The sequence below is a fragment of the Schistocerca piceifrons genome, chromosome 1, assembly GCF_021461385.2.
Source record: "Schistocerca piceifrons isolate TAMUIC-IGC-003096 chromosome 1, iqSchPice1.1, whole genome shotgun sequence".
Taxonomy (NCBI): Eukaryota; Metazoa; Arthropoda; class Insecta; order Orthoptera; family Acrididae; genus Schistocerca; species Schistocerca piceifrons.
This window is the reverse complement of record NC_060138.1, coordinates 926,055,524-926,061,165: the sequence shown is the minus strand read 5'-3', so window position 1 is coordinate 926,061,165 and position 5,642 is coordinate 926,055,524. Positions and strand designations below refer to the sequence as shown.

Below are 5,642 nucleotides of genomic sequence, written 5' to 3'. Positions count from 1 at the left end.
ATGTATGGTTACAAACTGCCACTGACATTATTGTGAAATACTGCCCTACTTATAACTCTTTTCGATGAAGTCCCCATCAAACTGGGCTGAAATTTCACTTGTTTTACAGCAGCCGTCGTCGTCAGACTACCTCCTTCAGTATTGCAAAGAACTCTGTCTTAGTAGTCTTCCACAAAACCGGCACCTGTGGCTGAGCGGTTCTAGGCGCTTCAGTCCGGAACCGCGATGCTGCTACGGCCGCAGGTTCGAGTCCTGCCTCGGGCATGGATGTGTGTCATGTCCTTAGGTTAGTTCAAGTAGTTCTAAGTCTATGGGACTGATGGCCGCAGATGTTAAGTCCCATAGTGCTTAGAGCCATTTGAAGCATTTTCTTCCTCGAAATGAAATATCCTCCCTCATTCGCACCTCTCCTTGCCCCATTCCAAGTAAGGTACTACTCAGAGGGTTTTCACATCATATGTAAAGTTATTCCTTTCATTTTATGCTAGATAGCTACAAAACATTAATTTGAAAAAGACTCAAGTCACTTAGACATAGTCTGCCTGATCGTTGGACAACGCTTCTACGTGAAACCTGTCAACAAAAAGTATTCTGCATTAAAGGCGCCTTACGGGACAAATATATGTGCACCATTTCTATAAATGAAATGGGTATCTTGTTTCCCTGCAGTAATTCACAGCTGCAGCTGCCCAGGAGCACTAACAGAAGCGGTCTCAACAGTAAGGTGTAACCTATTTTCCTTACGCCCACACAGGCCTGACACAAACTCTTGTGCTAAACACGCGTGCAGTAAATTTTCTCCGTATGTCCTGGAGCATTGCTGCAATAATAATTCAAACTGCCTTTTCCAGCTTACAACAGGATGCAAACGAACAGCATGCGAAAGCGTGGGGAGGGATATCCCTATGCGCTAACATTAATTCACCCCACTGGCGCAATACCTTCGAAGTGTGGAAAAAAGTGTCCCTGCTTTTTGACTCAAATAATAAAATCTGTTTTAATGAACTAAAATATTTCAGTGATGCTACTAATATTTGTGGGTGACAAGGTGCATGGTCACCAACCTTATAATATTGACAATGAATAATCATAAAACGCGAAAAATAGATCGTAGTGGCCATTACTTATTGTGTTTTATTATTTATTTATTCTTAGAAACCTATCCTCTTATATATCTAAAGCATGCACACAGCACATTCAATACATTGTAAGTCTTACAAATAACATTTTTTAAGCGTTCATTTCAGTTACACTGTGCAGTCACATTAATGTGACCACCCGTCACATGTCTGAATAACCACCCTTTCCAGCGCGCACCACTGCGAGACATGCAGAAAGAGCGTCAATGAGGTTATGGAAGGTACCGACAGGGATGCGGAGCCATGCCGATTCCAGCGTCGTGGCTAGCTGCGCCAGGTTTCTCGATTGAGGAACACTGGTATGAACAACCCGAGCATGGTGGTCCCACAAATTCCCCACTGCATTTCAATCCGGGGAGTTTGTTGGCCAGAGGAGTATGGTAAACTCATCCCGGTGCTCTTCGAACCACGCTCGTGCACTGTAGGCTGTGTGACGTGTTGCATTGTCCTGCTGGTAGATACCATAGTGCCGAGGTAAAACGAACTGTATGTCAGAGTGAACAAGGTTCTCAAGAATAGGTACATACTTTTGTTGATCCATAATGCCTTCCAGAATGACGAGATAACCCAGAGAATGCCACTAACACATTCCCCAGACCACAACGCTCCCTTCTCCTGGCTGGACCATTTTGACGATTGTTGGAGGGTATTTGTTTTCAGACGTTTGACGCGGGGTGCGCTGACGACCAGTTTTCGGATGGAGCGTGAAACGTGATTCATCTCAAAAGGCCAGATGTCACTGCTCCAGGTTGGTTAATGGCCTGAAAATTCCTGCTTTCGTCGCCAATGAACAGCAGCTAGCATGTGTACACGGAAAAGGCGCCTGCTGCGAAGGCCTATACGCAGCAACGTTTGCTGAACGGTCGCTGTTGACACACTGTTGGTATCTCCTTGTTTCAACTGGGCAGTCAGTTGCACATCTATTCGCCCGTACACATCTCCACATCCCTGTCATCTATGGTCAGCGGTGCATCATGGTTTACCTTAACCAGGGCGGCAAGCAGATACCAGGGTAAACCCAAAAGTAAGGTCTCCTATTTTTTTGTAAGTACATAGACCTGTTTATTTCTGCAATGGTTTACATCAGTTTACAGCTTGAGCATTTAGCTATTTTTAGACATAATCACCATTTCTGTCGATGCATTTTTGTAGACGCTGTGGCAGTTTTTGTATGCCCATGTCATACCAGCTCGCTGTTCAGAAAGATATGAACTGGTGTGATTGTTGTTTGGTCTCAGGTGTAAAGTGGTATACCCAGGTTTCGTCACCCGTGACAATTAAGTCCAGAAAGTTTCTTGTTCGGCTGCAAGGCGGTGAAGAAATGCGCGGGAAGCATCACCTCGTTGCCGCATGTGGTTCTCAGTCAGCCTGCGTGGCACCCATCTTGCGCACACCTTCCGGTAGTTCAATGTTTCCGTTAAAATCCTGTAAGCGGTGCTTCGGGAAACCTCAGGGACCAACGTGCAGAGATTATCCAGGGTGATCCGCCGATCTTCACGTATGCTTTGCTCAACCTTCAACACTGTCTCCTCTGAGCTTGACAGTCTCCCGCTCCTTTGTTCGTCGTGAATTTCGGTCCGACCAGCTGCAAACTCTCTACACCACTTACGAACATTTTTGACATCCATGCACGACTCACTATACACTTCCGTCAATTGGCGATGGATTTCAATCGGTGCAGTGCCCTTTGCGTTCAAAACCCGAATAACTGCGCGCAATTCGCACTTTGCGGTAACGTCCAACGGGAGCTCCATTCTCAACGGCTACCAAGCCAAGACTGAGCGCCTCAGCGCGGCGTGCGCATGTCTACACACAGCGCGTGAAGCACTCTTCATAACAGTGTGACCAACTGCCACATAAACAGACTTTTGTACCTATAAAGAAATAGGAGACCTTACTTTTGAGATTACCCTCGTAGTTTACAAACTTAGCCGTTTCCGAAATGCTTCCATGCTTGGACAGAAAGGCACTGATCATACCCTTCTGCACTTCAGAAAAATCCCACCGTTTCCGCTTTACGACAACGACTGCGGTGTTTCACGCGTCCTCCGGAAAGCTTTATACACCTCCAACTACTAGTGCTGCCACCTACGGTCTGCGAGTGGTTATTGCACGTTGATGTCTAACATAGGTGGTGGTCAGATTAATCCGACTGGACCGTGCATATCCAATATAATACCGAGCATTCAGGATTCGGGGAAGAGCGCCAGCCATAGATCGAAAATGCCCGACGGATTAACGACGATGTGCCGGCCAGCCTGGATGTGGTTTTTAGGTGGTTTTCCGTATATGACTATGTAAATACTTCCCTGGTACACATGTCCTGCCTGTTCCACGATTCAAAAACATTTAGAAAACCTTAGCACACTTTCACATTGGCTAACACTAGACCAAGACAGCTGGGGTACACATACTCAGAGAAAGGATGACAACGGAAGGAGCATCCGGCCTCCCTCTACCAATAACATTCTCAAATACAATAATTAAACCCCGACGCTGTGGAGATACCGGACATAGGACAGGAAAATGAAGAAGAGACTTATGCTTAATATAACTTCTTGCAGCCTTATAGTCTGTTCGTCTACGTTTCTGTGAGGCCAAAGCAGATTCCACAGAAGCAAATAAACAAAGGAACTACGAGCCCCTCAGCATAAATGAATACTGCAGCAAGTATAAGTCCTAACTTGAACCTCTTTCACTGCTTATTTCCAACGACCTCGACGTAGGCGTGATGCTGAACCGTGAGGTCGCCGTCGCCTGCAGTGACGGAAGCCGGCTCCCAGTTGGTCGCACATACGAGCAGATGACCGACTTGCTGGGCGGTCGAGCAGGTTGCAGCGCCGCGGCGGGCGACCCAAGTGACGAGGTGAACGAACCAGCTGGCTTCCCGTTACGTTTACGAGGCGGCAGCAACAGCAACACCTACCTGCACTCAGCACTCACGCTCGTGGCCCGCGCACCCACACACGTACACACCTGAAACACTTTCCTCGGCGCCCACATAATTAAGCCTAAACGATGACGTCGTCCCGGAGTCATGACAAGTATATCAAGTGCTAATTCGTTTGCCAATGTTCTGCGTCACCGTGGTCTACAAACCGAGATCTGTGTTGTAAACACGTTTGGCAGGTTTTATGGAGAGCTCTTCAATCAACCTTGATTAAAAATCTCAAAGGAGAACATTGGTAAACATCCGGCACCTCACTCAAAGTGCTGTAAGGTATCAAATTCGCCTCCAGCCAATTACAGCGCGTCTATCAGTCTACGAGATACTTCAAGTGTTGAACACACAACGCGACACACCACAAGGGAGGTTTGCAAATTGGTTCAAATGGCTGTGAGCACTATGGACTTAACGTCTGAGGTCATCAGTCCCCTAGAACTTAGAACTACTTATACCTGACTAACCTAAGGACAGCACACACATCCATGCCCGAGGCAGGATTCGAACCTGCGACTGTAGCGGTCACAGTTCGGATAACATAAGTGTGATCAAAGAGCACACGTGTTTTCTCTACTTTTCCTACAGTATTATTGCAAGTGCGTTGGGAATTAACTGGAGAAAAATAGTAAACAATGTATATTTTAAAAACAGTTTCAAGACTCAGGATTTTCAGAATAGTAAACTAAAGTAACCAGCGAACTCTGATCCCCTGTTCACTTAAATCTCGCCGTAGTAAAATTCCTTTTGTCCTAACTTCTACGAAAAAACATGGTAGTCAAAGCTTTTATGGTCACCTCTAAAAATATAGTTTTGTAACGAATCTTTTGCTTCCAGAATGAGATTTTCACTCCGCAGCGGAGTGTGCGCTGGTATGAAACTTCCTGGCAGATTAAAACTGTGTGCCGGACCGAGACTCGAACTCTGGACCTTTGGCTTTCGCGGGCAAGTGCTCTACCAACTGAGCTATCCAAGCACGACTCACGCCCCGTCCTCACAGCTTTACTTCTGCCAGTCTCCTACCGCAGGAGAGCTTCTGTAAAGTTTGGAAGGTAGGAGACGAGGTACTGTGAGAAGTAAAGCTGTGAGGACGGGGCGTGAGTCGTGCTTGGATAGCTCAGTTGGTAGAGCACTTGCCCGCGAAAGGCAAAGGTCCCGAGTTCGAGTCTCGGTCCGGCACACAGTTTTAATCTGCCAGGAAGTTTCAATCTTTTGCTTGTTCGCAAGTGAATGTCCGCATTCCTGGCACACACTGAAATCCCCACGTCAGAGTATCGTAGCACGCAACTAGAGGAGCCAGAAGAAAAGGGCACAGCCCCGTACTCTATGAACGGGGCTGTGGCGTACAATGATACTATGATGATTTCTGTACATACCAACATGCCATACATGTATAAGCAAGTAAACCAAATTATTAACTTAACTCTATTTTTTCAAGGTAATAATTAAAACTTTATGACTACCGTTTTTACGCCATTGACGAACATCTTGCTTTAGTGAACATACATTACGTATCTACTAACTGGTAAACCAACCCAAAGGATACACTTCCATTTTCATCG

General features: G+C 46.2%; 1 non-coding gene across 1 annotated transcript; it reads left to right on the top strand.

The window, feature by feature from the left end:
- Nucleotides 1–5,185: 5,185 nt before the first annotated feature.
- Nucleotides 5,186–5,260, top strand: Trnas-cga. Its single transcript has one exon. It is a non-coding gene; the product is annotated as a tRNA-Ser (tRNA).
- The last annotated feature ends 382 nt before the right edge of the window (nt 5,261–5,642 follow it).